Raw genomic sequence first — 15049 nt, 5'->3', positions numbered from 1 at the left:
CACTGACTCTGTGTAATCTTTTGAGGAAGTGATGAAGATGATTGATGAAGGCAAGCCAGTGAATGTTGTCTTTATGGAATTCAGTAAGATTACCAAAATGTTCTACATGGTAGCCTGGTTAACAAGGTTAGACTGCCTGGGATCCAGGGAGAACTCGCCATTAAGATCCAAACTTTTCTTGAATATTGGAGACAGGGCGTGACAGTGGGCATTTGTTCATTAAACTTGGAGACCTGTGACCAGTGGTGTGCCGCAAAGATCAATGATAGTTCCACTTCATTTTGTCACTTATACAAATCATTTGCATTTGAGTATATGAAGTATGGTCAGTAAGTTTGTAGATAATACCAAATTTGGTGGTGTAGTCGACAGTGAAGAAGGATCTCTCACACCAGAATGGGACTTTGTTTAGGTGAACCGAGGAGTGGCAGATAGAGTATATGTTAGTTACATGTGAGGTGTTGCATTTTGGCAGACAAATCAAGGCAAGACATATAGGCAGTGCCCTGTCGAAAGCTGCCAATAAAGGAGAACGCCATAGAAATTATAGAATCCCTACAGTTAGGAAACAGGCTTTTCTGCCCATCGAGGCCACACCGAACCTCTAAACAGTATCCCACAGAACAAACACTTGCCCTATCCTTCTGAACCTGCATTTCCCATGGCTAATCCACCTCCCCTACACATCCCTGGGTACGGTGCGCAATTTAGGATGGCCAATCTACCCTTACCTGTATATCCTTGTACTGTCAGAGTAAAACATAGCACCCGAAGGAAACTCACGCAGACATCAGGAGAATGTACAAACTCCACACAGCCAGTCATTCAAGGATGGAATTAAACCCAGGTCGCTGTCCTGTGAGGCAGCAAAGCTAGACTAGTGGTGCAGGTTCTCCGTTCCTTCAAAGTGCTGTCACAGGTAGATAGCGCAGTGATGAAGGCATTTGGTGATCTTCCCTTTATTGGTGCGTGCTTTGCGTCGAAGCATTTGCATGACATGTTAAATCTGTACAGGACATTGGTTTGGCCACTTTTGTAATATTGCCATTAATTCTAGTCTCCCTGCTGTCAGAGAGGCGTTGTCAAACTTGAAAGGGTGCAGAAGAGATTTAAAGGAATGTTGCAGGCGTTGAAGGGTCAGAGTTACGGTGAAAGTTTGAATAGGCTGGGACTATTTGCAAGTGTTGACGCTGAGGGGGGACCTTAAAGAGGTTTATAAAATCATAAGGGGCATAGATAAGGTAAACAGTCAATGTCTTTTCCCAGGATAGGCGAGTCCAAAATTAGAAGACAAATGTTTAAGGTGAGAGGAGAAAGATTTAAAAAGGGACATGAGGGATAACACTTTCACACAGAGACCGCTGTATGTATGGTTTGAACAGCCAAAAGAGGTGGTAGAGGCAGGCACAGTTACACCATTTAAAAACATTTGGATGGATAGATGCCTGGGAATTGTGTAGAGGGAGATGGGCCAATTGCTGGCAAGGGGGGCGAGATTAATTTAGCATATTTGGCGGTATGGATAACGAGACCGAACGATCTTTTTCCGTGCTGTACACCTCTGAGAGTCCATTGACTCTTCAGTGTATAACTCGGGAACAGGAGGAGACTATACAGCATCTGAATTTTGCCCATCGGCTTGTTTGCTCAATTACAGAGAGGCAAATACAAAAATACATCATTCAGATTTTGATGGTGTTTTACAGAAACAGGGGAAAGGCTTTTAGTCAAGAAAAAGCTGTAAAGAATGTGAAGAGACCATTCAGTCCCTCACCTCCATTCCACAGGAGTAGCAGGTGAGCACAGATCTATTGGAGCCTATTACTCAGGAGCAGGAGGAGGACATGTATTTTCACAGACTTGGGATCAGGAGACAGTCACTCAACTGTTCGAGACTTGGACACAGGAACTGGAGCCAGTTATTCAACTGTTCAAAACTGGGACACAGGGAAATCTGGAGGCTAGTAGGGCCCGAGGATCCTGTTATGCAGGAACAGGAGGAGGTGAGTCAGTCCCCACCAGTATGGGACACTGGGAGAGAAGGGGAGTTTGCTTGGAACAAACAGAAATGTATGATAAGTTGCATTAGTGGGGTCCATTCAATCCTGGCCCACTATTCACTAAGACCACGGATGATCTGATGGTGATTCCTTCTTTCCATTTTACATAGACTCCCCTCTCTGCAGCCTCTGCTCTATTTTTTGGTCATGTTGCCGATACAGATGCTGTAACAACAGTCACCATGACTCATCCAGAGGGATGGGTCTAAGCGGATGAGTCAGGATTTGAAGGGGCCAATCACAAGGATTAAAACAGAAAATAAAGGCATAGCCAGACGTTTAGTTCTCTCACATTCACAATCTAACTCACATAACCAGCCCATCCGTTACATATTCAGGATGGAGCACTGTGTGGATCCGGCTAGTGTACAGCTGAATGCAACCCAGCTGTTTGCAGAGTGAAACTACGTGCAGCCCACACCAATGCTGCATCTATAATCCTGGGCTAAATGTCCAGAGTGGGGAGTTGTGCAGACCACACTGGTCCATTCATATATAAACCCAGGCTGTTGCATTGTTCAGTAACACTGTGTTTGATCACTGCCCAGTGTGGGGAAACTTGCAGCCAATGTTGGAACTGTCAGGATGTGCAGCTCCCATCCATTTACAGCTCCATATCTCCACTGTGCCTTGACAAGGGGTGCTGCGAATGTGAAAGTCACTGCGAGGAAGAGATGTAAATGGAAACAATTTAAATACCAATAGTTCTGATTAAGACGAGTATCACTCTACTATTTGAAGATGAAATAACTGAGATAATATTCAATGAGATTTTGTTAATGATGCAAACAAGTAAGAGGGGGATGGTGATGTTATAGTGGTTGTACTATACGCCTTCAAATAATCAATGGGAATTAGAAGAACAAATATGCAGGGAGACGGGTGAGACTTGCAGGAGCAATAGGGTTCTCCTAATAGGTGATTTTAATTATCCTAACATAAATGGGGACTTCCAGAGGGTTAAGAACTTAGATGGAACGTAATTTGTTAAGTGTGTTCAGGAAAGTTTCCACAAGCAATATATAGAGTATCCTAACGGAAAGGAACAAACTGTTGGGAAATAGGGATGGATAGGTGACGGAGGTAAAGTGGGGGAGCATTTTAGGAAAAGTGACCAGAGCTATGTTAATGTTAAAATAGGTATGGTAGGGAAAAAATTGGTCCACAGATTCAAGTTCTAAATTGGGGCAAGGCGAATTTTGTTGGAATTAGGCAGGGGATTGCAGGGCTTGATTGGAGTAGTGTATTTCCAGGTAAAAGAATCCCGGGAAAGTGGGAGGGCTTCAAAAGTGTGATAGCTTTAGTTCAACGTCGATATTTTCCTGTGAAGGTGAAGGGAAAATGAGGCTGGAAAAGAGAACCCTGGATGACAAGAGATATTGAGTCTCTGACCAGAAAAAAAGGAGGCGTCACTCGAGTACAGGCAGCTGGGACCAAGGGAATGTCTGGAGGTACACAGGGGATACAGGAGTTTTCTGAAGAAGGAAATCAGGAGGGTTAAAGTGGGGTACGAGGTAGCCTTGGCTGAGCAGAATAGGGTGAATCCAAATTCAGTATAGTAAAGAAAAAGAACAACTAGAGAGAGATAGGACGCCTTAAAATCCAAAATGGGCATGCATGTGAAAAACGTCAAGAGATGGGTGAGGCCCTTAGTTTCCCTTCTGTGTTTAGCATGAAGAAAGACATGAAGACCTGTGACCTTTGGGAGGTTTGTTGTGATATCTTGGTACAGTCCATATCACAGTAGAGGTGCTGTTGGACATATTAGAATGCACAAAGTCAGATAAATCTCTTGGTCCTGACCAGATATATCTAAGAGCACTGCACGAGGCGAGAGAAGATAGTTCAGGGGCAAGGTCCTGGAAGACTGGGCAGTAGCAAATGTAGTGCCCTTATTCAGAAGGGATGCAAATAAAAGCCTGGGAAATATAGACCAGTAAGCTTCACATCTGTTTCTGGAAGCCACTTGAGAAGGTACGGAGATAAAAGATATGCATGCATTTGGGAAGACAGAGTTTGACTTGGAGCAGTCAGCATAGCTTTGTGCGTAGCAGAACATGCCTTATAAATTTTGATAGAGTTTTTGAGGAAGTGACCAGGAAGGTTGACGATGGCAGGAGGGTAGATATATTCTATATGGATTTCAGTAAGGCCTTTGATAAGGTTCCACATGGTAGGCCGCTCTGGAAGGTGAGATCGCATGGACTCCTATGTAAACTGGCAAATTGGCGACACAGTTGGCTTGAAGTTATGTTGGCAAATGGCTATGGTGGATGTATGCTTGTCGGACTGGAGGACGGTGACTAGTGGAGTGCCTCAGTGATCGGTCCTGGGCCCATTGCTGTTTGTTATCGATATAAATAATTTGGACCAGAGTGCACAACGCAACGTTCGTAGGTTTGCAGATGACACTAAATTAGGAGACATCATTTACAGTGAGGAACATTATCAGAAATTGCAGCAGTACACTGATCAGCTGGGGAAGTGGGCTGAGAAATAGCAAATGGAGTTTAATATAGATAAATGTGATGTCTTGCATTTTGGAAAGTCAAATCCAGGTAGGAGTTTAATGAGGAAAGATAGTGCCTTAAGGCGTGTAGTGCAACAAAAGGACATTGGAGATCAGGTGCACAGTTGTCTGAAATTTGAGTCACAGATATACAGGACAGTGAAGAAGGCTGTTGGCACAATGGCCTTCATCAAAAAATTGAGTATAGACGTTGGGACGTTATGTTGCAGTTGACTAGGATGTCGGTAAGGCTGTATTGGAGTATTGTGTTCAGTTTTTTTAAGCTTGCTCAAGAAAGGATATTATTGAACAAGAAAGTACATAGAACAAATTTCCAAAGATGTTCCCTGAGCTAAAGGCTCTAAGTTATAGGCAGAGGTTGGACAGGTTAGAACTTTTATCTTTATAGCATAGGAAACCGAGGGGGTTCTTATAGAAGTGTAGCCCTTGTAAAATCATGAGAGGCGTGCATGTGGTGAATACTTCAAAATTGTTTTCCAAGGTTGTGGAATCGAGGACTAGAAGACATTCATTAATGTGTGGAAAGGATAAAAATATAAAAAGGAAACTGAGGGGCAACTTTTTTTACTTAGAGTATGGTACGCATATGGACTTAGCTGTCAGTGGAAATGTTGAGGTGGGTACAATAAGAACATTGAAAAGACATTTGGACAAACACACAGAAAGGAAAGGATTAGAGGGATACAGAACAAGGGCAAGGGAATGTGGTAAGTCTGGATGGACATTTTGGTTGCCATTGACCAGCTGGGCCAAATGGCCCGTCATACTGGCAGTCTCGTACAATATGACTATAAATGAGTGTGTTTTGGGGTGAAGACAGGGTGGGGGGTAGATTGAGATAAAATGTCATGGAAAGATATTTTCACAGGTTACAGAATGCTGAAATGAAGGCATTTCGATAGTATCATGCAACACGGGTCAGTATTATGAAGAATGATGAGTGAAAGGGATATTGCTGTGAGTTCAGGCAATGGAGAGTTTGGGATGAGCATTTGTTCTGCAGCTTTGTAACTGGGAGTGAGGACAGCAGAGTCTTCGCCTCACTGGGCTGAATCTAACAAAAACCTGTCTCAGTGACATTTTCATTGAATGTGACAGAGGGGTTGTCTGCAAGAGGCCGAGCTAGTTTCATGGTGCTATCTTACCAAACTCATCTCATTAACTACACATCCCACTCCATCGTGTCCCTCTCATACAATGCCAGCCCGATTCTCCCATCCATCATGACTGGAGATACTCACAGTCGCCCGGATGCCCCTGGATATTCCATAATCCTTGACATCTTTAAAAGATGAATGGGCACACGGTTGCGCTTTCTCAGTTTGGAGCTGCCCTGCACATTTTCCCCAGCATGGCAATGAAGGGGAAATTACACGACGATTTGTCGACAGCAGCACCGAGGTCCTGGTGGATGCGCTAGTACAAAAGGCGACCATTCTCTTCCCAGAGGATTCCACACTACCAGATCCACCGAGCATGGGCTGAGCTCACCATCCAGCTCAGTGCAGTACCTGAGGTCTGAAGAAATGTCCAGCGAAACAGGACAAGCATCAATAAGCTTCCCCACTCTGTCAGGATAAGGATCACCATATTCTCTCTGCTCCCTCACACTCACTGTATATCTGTGAATGCACCGACCCCCGAACAAGCCTCATACTCCAACACTCTCACTACTGCATGCAGCACCTTCACTCTCTTTCTCTCTTGCCTTTCTAATGCCCCCTACATAGTTAGAGAATATTCTGCAGAATGTCAATTATGGAATGTTCCAGGTATTGTTCCAACTTATTCCCAGTTTTAGGAAAACGGCTGTGCTCCAGTGCATAACACGTAAGAGGCTGGAGTAGAGATGAACGTTTTTCAAATCACACACAATTACAATCTATCATGTGGAGATCCAGTACTTCAAATATTCTCCAACTTTCAATTTGTTTGGGGGTGTTCTGATGGTATTCTCAGCTCCATGTTACAGGAACTTCCAGTCATTCAACCCCCAGGTTCCTGTTACCGAGCAGACGATTCTCAGACACTTCATACCCCGGGTTTCTTCCAGCATGTGTTCCGAAGGCATTTCCCATGGGGACGGACTCTCCTTACAATATATTTCATCTGATTTATAAATTCATGCAACAATCAGCATGTTTCCACAGACCAATCAAAAACATGCACTTATTTTATGGTTATCGGTATCCAATCACAATTAGTAATTCTGGTTATTTCATTTGTCTCACCTTATTGTATTCAGTCAAAGACAGCTTCCAAACACTTATCTCATAAGAAACCTTATTTCTAGCAGAGAACATTTTTATCTCGAGTCCACCTTTTCCCTTGTTATTAAAATTTCTCTTGCCCTTTTTTTGACTGTTTCTGTGTGAAACAGTTACATAGTCTCCCACTCAGTCGGCTGGATGGTTGGTTTGTGATGCAGAGGGAGGCCACCAGCGCAGGTTCAATTCCCCACACTGACAGAGGTTACCATGAAGGGAATGCACTCTCAACCTCACCCCATCGCCCGTGTGGTGACCTTCAACGGACACCACCATGACTGGTCTCTCTAATGAGAGTTCTTTGGGACTCTAATCTATCAATGTTAGCATTTTAATTTTTTAACAACATTTTTAATTGAAACAGATTTTTTATTATTATATTAAACCAATAACAAAACAACTCAAATAACTGAACAAAATTACACCTACGTACATGTATATACAAAATAAGTTAAAGTCTCTAAACGGACAGAAGAAAAAACAAAAATAAACAATAAAAAATAAATTAATAATACTGCTCAGCATAACAAAGTAATAGCTCTCGTTCTTCGAGAGCATGAACTGATACACATTCATACGTTCAAAATTCTTAATATTCGATTCATTAGACAATATCATCATGGATATATAAAAGCCCTTTTTAGAGTGGCAGATAATCCTGGATCGCGGTAATCTAAAAAGAGTTGCCATATTTTATGCAAATCTCTGGTATTTCGGTGCACCATACTGCTGAGAACGACAAAGGGATATTCTCCATGACGAGCTTACAACTACCCAACAGACCCGGAGGTTTTTCAGACATCCAACACAACAGAATATTTTTACTAGCACAGGAAGTATGAGGGAGATACTAAAGGAGTATTGTGCATCAGTATTTTCTGTGGAAAACGATATGGAATATATAAACTGTTGGGAAATAGATGGTGACACCTTGCAAAATGTCGATATCACAGAGAAGGAATGTCTTGAAACGGGTAAAGGTGGATAAATCCCCAGGAACTGATCAGGTGTAGCCTAGAACTCTGTGGGAAGCTAGAGAAGTGATTGCTGGGCCTCTTGCTGGGATATTTGTAGTATGGATAGTCACAGGTGAGGTGGCAGAAGACTGAAGGTTGGCTAACATTGTGCAATTGTATAAGAAGGGTGTTAAGGACAAGCCAGGGAACTATAAAAACGTGATGCTGTCGTTGGTGGTGGGCAAGTTGTTGGAGGGAATCCTGAGGGACAGGATGTGCATGTATTTGGAAAGGCAAGGACTGATCAGGGATAGTCAACATGGCTTTGTGCTTGAGAAATCATGTCTTACAAACTTGATTGAGTTTTTTGAGAAAGTACCAAAGAGGATTGATGAGGGCCGAGGGGTAGATGTGATCTATACGGATTTCAGTAAGGGTTTTGATGAGGTTCCCAATGGGAGACTGAATGGCATGGTTAGATCTCATGGAATACAGGGAGAACTAGCCATTTGGATACAGAACTGGCTCAAAGGTAGTAGACAGAGGGTGGTGGTGGAGGGTTGTTTTTCAGACTGGAGGCTTGTGACCAGTGCAGCGCCACAAGGATCGGTGCTGGATTCACTTCTTTTTGTCATTGACATAAATGATTTGGATGCGAGCATAAGAGGTACAATTAGTAAGTTTGCAGATGACTCCAAAATTGGAGGTGTAGTGGAGAGCGAAGAGGGTCACCTCAGATTGACCAAATGGCCAATGGGCTGAGAAGTGGCAGATGGAGTTTAATTCAGATAAATGCGAGGTGCTGCATTTTGGGAAAGAAAATCTTAACAGGACTTATACACTTAATGATAAGGTCGCAGGGAGTGTTGCTGAACAAAGAGACCTTGGAGTGCATGTTCATAGCTCCTTGAAAGTGGAGTCGCAGGTATATAGGATAGTGAAGAAGGCGTTTCCTTTATTGGTCAGAGTATTAAGTACAGGAGTTGTAAGATCATGTTGCGGCTGTACAGGACAGTGGTTAGGCCAGTGTTGAAATATTGCGTGCAATTCTGGTCTCCTTCCTATCAGAAAGATGTTGTGAAACTTGAAAGGGTTCAGAAAAGATTTCAAGGATGTTGCCAGCGTTGGAGGATTTGAGCTACAGAGAGAGGCTGAACAGACTGAGGCTGTTTTCCCAGGAGCGTCGGAGGCTGAGGGGTGACTTTATCGAGGTTTACAAAATTATGAGGGGCATGGATAGGGTAAATAGGTAAAGTCTTTTCCTTGGGGTCGGGGAGTCAGAACGAGAGGGTATAGGTTTAGGGTGAGAGGGGAAAGATATAATAGAGAACTAACTGGGCAACTTTTTCACACAGAGGGTAGTACGTGTATGGAATGACCTGCCAGTTGATGTCAGGTAGGCTGATGAAAGTGCAACATTTAAGAGGCATTTGGATGGGTAAGTGAATAAGAAGTGTTTTGAGGCTTATGGGCCGGGTGCAGGCAGGTGGTACTAGATTGGTTTGGGATATCTGGTCGACATGGATGGGTTGGACCAAAGGGACTGTTTCCATGCTGTACATCCCCATGACTCTATGATTCAATGACTTATATTAATTTCTGTTTTTTGTGCACCACGCTGGTGAGAAAGTCCAAAGGGATATTCTCCATGTTGAGCTTACAAATTATCAACAGACCCGGGGAGTTTTCAGACATACAACACAACATAATATTTTTCCTGGCATAGAAAGTAAGGATATATTTTTCTTCCCATGTGCATCTGCGTAAGATACTCTGGGCAGGCCCAGGAAAAGAGAAACCAGGTCCATATCCAATTCGGTCACCAAGACCCACTCTACCACACCTAACACAGTGCTCCAATATATCCTAACACAGTGCTCCAATATATACGAAGCCTGCAGCAGGACCACATGCAATGAGTAAGAGTGTCTGTAGTCATTCTGCATTTAGGACATGCTGAAGATAATCCCACTTTGAATTTTGAGAGAAAATCTGGGGTCAGATAGAACCTATGAAGATTTTTCAACTGCATGGAATGGGTTCTATTACAGATCAAAATCCTTCGAGCATTTTCACAAATATCCTCGCATATCTCCGAAAAGATCTAAACCCCCACCTCTCGTCACGAAGCTGCACAGTCTTGTCTGAGCGGACACTATCCAACAAATGGTAAAGGATACTGACAGAGAGTGTATTCTTTACAATAATCACCTGCTTCACTGGACTGGATATATAAGTGTCTTTTAAAATTGTGTTTTTTTAATTAAATCTCTAATCTGGCAAAAACAGAAGAAGTCTCTACTCGGTAGTCCATACTTACGAGTTATTTGATCAAACGGTATCATTGTTTCTCCTTCAATTAACACGTGGTGGCTCATTGGTTTGCACTGCTGACTCACAGTACCAGGGTCACAGATTTGGTTCCAGCCTTGGGTGACTGTCTGTGCGGAGTTAGTATGTCCTCAACTGTGACTGCATCGGTTTCCTCCCACAGTCACAAACATATGCATGTTAGATGACTTGGCCATTGCTCAATCGCTCATAGTGTTCCAGGATCTGTAAGTTGGGGCATTAATCAGGGTAAATATAAGATGGGTGTGGGTGGGTTACTCTTCAGAGGATAGAAGTGGACTTGCTGGGCCCAAGGACCTGTTTCCACACTGTAGGGATACTATAATTCTAAATCACCCAAACAAGGTATCCCCCTCGCTGCCCACAGTTTAAACCTGGAATCCATTATACCCGGTATACCAATTATCGGGTTAAGAAACATGGTTTTGGCTATATTGCCTAGATCTGAAGCATTGTCCTTCAAGTTTTAACAGTATTGATAATCATTATTTTATGACAATACTCCATAAACGTTGTCATTTTATCTAAGAACAACAGACTATTAAGGGTTCACTTTGTCTGAGAGGGTTCAATGTCTAGCCATATTGATGCCGAGACATCAGCAGCCCAGGCACTAACATACGATGAAAACAAAACTTAATTGATTGCTTTTAATCGGGGAGATCTACTACTCACAATCTGTGGGGCAGTTGCAACTTTGTTAGCTAGATAAAGAATCGCTTATGGTGCCAAATAAAAGAGCTAAACCAGCCATTATGTTTCCGAAATATCTGTCTGAGAAACAAGATAGAAAGCATTTGAACTGGGTGTAGGAAATAAGGAAGGACATTCATTTTAATAACAGCTATCTGACCTAGCCAGGATATTGGAAATGCCTCCCATCTTTGAAGGTTTTGTTTAATTTTGTCAAACAAATGGACATAGTTCACCTTAAATAAATGATAAAAGTCAAATATAATGAATATACTGAAATAGGGAAACCACCCCCGTGACCATTTAAAAGGAAACCAGGATTTGCCCTCAGTATCATGTATTTCCCTAAGACCTCCCATAGGCATGGCCTCCAACTTTGTAAAATTAATTTTATCGCCCGGAAAGGCAACAAGCGAATCAATGCATTGCATCACATGAACAACGGAAATTGCGGGATTTGACAAAAACATAAGACCCTAATCTGCATACAATGTAATCTTTCGAGAATTCGATCCCACCTCAGGGGCAGATATGTTGGCATCCCTACGGATGTCCTCCGCCAGTGGCTCAATCCCCGATGTAAACAAGAATGGCGAAAGGTGTCAACCTTTGCGGCTGCCTGGAGACATATTAATATTACTGGTTGGCACACCATTAGTGAGAACTGCAGCCAGAGGATCACGGTAAAGGACCCCCACCTACTTGATAAAAACTTTGCTTAGACCAAACCGTTCTAATGTACAGAAGAGATCCGGCCACTCAACCCAATGAAATGCCTTCTCTCATCTAAATAGATCAATAATCCTTGGACAGATTGTTGTTGACACTCTAGGATCATATTGAGTAACCACTTCACATTGTAGGAAGATCTGCGGCCCTTATTTAGCCTGTTTGGTCCTCTTTGGTAATGGAAGGCAGCAAAGTTTCCACTTTAATGCACGGATCTCAGGCAGGATTTTGAGACCAAAATTTAAAAGTGAGATTGGCGTGTAAGAAGCACAATGCTCCATGGTCTTCCTTTCTTCATCATCAGAGAGATCTGAGCCTCTTTTAAGGATGGATGGAGGGGTTCGTGACTGTATGAGTGACGGAACATGTTAAATATCAGCACCGACAATAGTTTTATAAATTATTTACAAAATTCACTCAGAAATCCGTCAGGAACGTGCACCTGGGCAGCACGGTGGCACAGTGGTTAGCACTGCTGCCTCACAGCGCCAGAGACCCGGGTTCAATTCCCGACTCAGGCGACTGACTGTGTGGAGTTTGAACTTTCTCCTTCGGGTTTCCTTCGGTTGCTCCGGTTTCCTCCCACTGTCCAAGGATGTGCAGGTCATTTGAATTGGCTATGCTAAATTGCCTGTAGTGTTAGGTAAAAGGGTAAATGTGGGCTAATGGGTGGGTAGCAGGTCGGAGTGGACTTGTTGGGCCGAAGGGCCTGTGTCCACACTATAAGTAATCTAATCTAATCTAACCGTTACATTCTAAAGCTGCTTCTCGCTCTCCTGCGCTGACAATGGTGCATTAAGGCACAACAATTCTTCACGGGTTACTCCTGGAAGACCCAGGTTCTTGAAAAATGGCTCCATCTTAATCCATCTATCCTCAAAATGTTCAGTCTGAAATAATTCGGAGAAAAATCTCAGAAAGGAGACATTAATCTTTTTTGGAATTGAAGGTAAGGATCCCAGTACCTTCACTAATTGAGGTAATGGCTTAAGCGGGGCTATCGTTTTCCTGGCAAGAAAGAATAAATACCTGCCTGGCTTATCACCATGTTCAAACAGCTTTTGGTTTGCAAAAGTAAGTTCCTTCTTGGCTGTCTGTGTGAGCGTGGAATTCACTGTGGACAGAAGCGTTGTGATCCTCTGCAGCTTAGCCACTGAGGAACAATCACAGTATGCACTCTCGGCTGCCCTCAGCTTTGCCTCAAACCAGCGTTCCTGCTGCCTCTTCTGCTACATCATAAGAAAAATTATTCCCTTGGCATAAGCCTAAGCAATTTCCCATAGAGTGGATGGTTTGCTGGTTGAATCTGAATGAATGGCTAAGAAAGATCTGAATTCATTCCAGTGGTCAGCACAGTGGCACAATGGTTAGCACTGCTGCCTCACAGCGCCAGAGACCCAGGCTCAATTCCTGCCTCAGGTGACTGTCTGTGTATAGTTTACACATCCTCCCTGTGTCTGCGTGGATTTCCTCCAGGTTGCCCGTGCTAAATTGCCTGTAGTGTTAGGTGAAGGAGTAAATGTCAGGGGGTGGGTCGGTGTGGACTTTCTGGGCCAAAAGGCCTGTTTCTACACTGTGATAATCTTATTTAACTACCCAATTAACCAACTAGTCTTAAGAATAAAGGGATACATTCGCTAGTGTCTCGAATCTATTTTATTGCCCTTAATATTAATCAATAATTATACTGCTTCATGGTCAGAAATGGTCATATACCCAATTGTGCAGGATGCCACCGAATCGAAGATTGTTGCAGGACTGGGGGAGATATCAACCCTCGTGTGGCATTTATGCCGGTTAAACAAGAAAATAAAATCCTTACTTGTGATGTGGATCTGCCACCAGATATCCACCAGCTCGCGTTCTGCACACATATCCACTAATTGCTTAATTATAATGAGGGTATTGGGGCACCTTTGAACATTCTGTCTACCGTGGGGTCCATACGACTTTTGAAAACGTCTACATAATGTGCCACGATGCAAGATAACTGAATTTGGAAAATGCATCTATCAGGAATTTAAGAGGGTACGCTGGGAGTTGCGGGGGGCGGGGGGGGGGGGGCGGCAATAAACATTCAAAATACTATATTGTTTACTATAGTTCAAGGCTTTGGGTATTATGACCTCCCGTGAGTGTCAAATACAATCTAGTAGGTTAAATGGAAGATTCTTTTTATCCATTATGGCTTCTCCCCTCCTCAAAATATTAAAAGACGAGAAATAAACCCGATCAAGCCCGATCTGCTGCAATGTCAAATGTTCTTTGTCATCAAGGTGCATCTCCTGCAATAGCACAACATCCACCCTCTCTTTTTAAGACTAGAAAGTAAATTTTTCCTCTTTTCTGGCCAATGGCTCCCCTAATGTTCCAGGTAGACCATTTAAGCACATCATTACCCAGAACACACTGTAGCAACATTTGAACTCGAGAGAGGAAGAACTCGAATTACTGGTCATTAATAAACAAAGTCTCATAGAGCTTAAAAACTACACAAACTAACACTACCACAACTATTAAATCTCAAAACTTCCCAAAACTAAGCATTTTAAGTGAATGACTGGGATGGAGTGGGTGAGGGAACCACTTTGCCCGTGCTGTGATGCAGAGCCCAACAAAGCAGACCTTCCAGATCGCCACCATCTTGGGTTTCCCCTTAACATTTTAGCGATAAAATCATTTCATTTTGAATTATATTCCTGGATGTGCTGGAGCAGTGTGATTTTGTACCACTGTCAGCATTTCCCCAACACTGCACATTCCTGCAATTCCCCGATAATCCTTGACTCCATTATTCTTTATGAACCTTCTGTCTGTGCCTCAAAAATATTCAATACCTCTGCCTCCAATGCTCTGCGGGGAAGAGAGTTCCAAATGCTCTCACCACTGAGAAAACAAAAAAAAACTTCAGCTGTGTGTGAGATTATTTTTGTCTCCTTACCTGAGAAAAGATATAATTAAATTGGAAGCAGTTCAGAGATGTTTCACTTCATGTATTCCTGGAATGATGGTCTTTTCTTATGAAGGCTTTAACAGGTTACTCTTGAAATGAGAGATGATCTTATTGAAACATACAAAACCTAGAGGAGAGTGATCAGATAGATACCCATTGGGTGTTTGTATCGTCCAAACGTCTTGTTGTTTTTATAAACTCTCTACAGCGTGGAAGCAGGACATTCCGTCCATCAAGTCCACATTGACCCTCAGAACAGTATCCCCTCCGGACCTGCTACACCACCCACCCCCCCCCACCCCCCACCCCCCCCCCCCCCACTCTATCCACGTAACCCTGCATTTCCCATGACTAACCTATCTAACCTAACCTAATTGCACTTTGGGCAATTTAGCATGACCAATCCGCTCTAAGCTGCATATCTATGGACGATGGGAGGAAACTAGAACACTGGGAGGAAATCCACATAGACATGGGGAAATTGTTCAAAATCCACATCGAGGCTTGCC

This window comes from Chiloscyllium plagiosum, unplaced genomic scaffold (genome assembly GCF_037043375.1).
Source record: "Chiloscyllium plagiosum isolate Xiang-an unplaced genomic scaffold, Cpla_swu_hap1 HiC_scaffold_46, whole genome shotgun sequence".
Taxonomy (NCBI): Eukaryota; Metazoa; Chordata; class Chondrichthyes; order Orectolobiformes; family Hemiscylliidae; genus Chiloscyllium; species Chiloscyllium plagiosum.
This window is presented reverse-complemented; position numbering follows the sequence as displayed.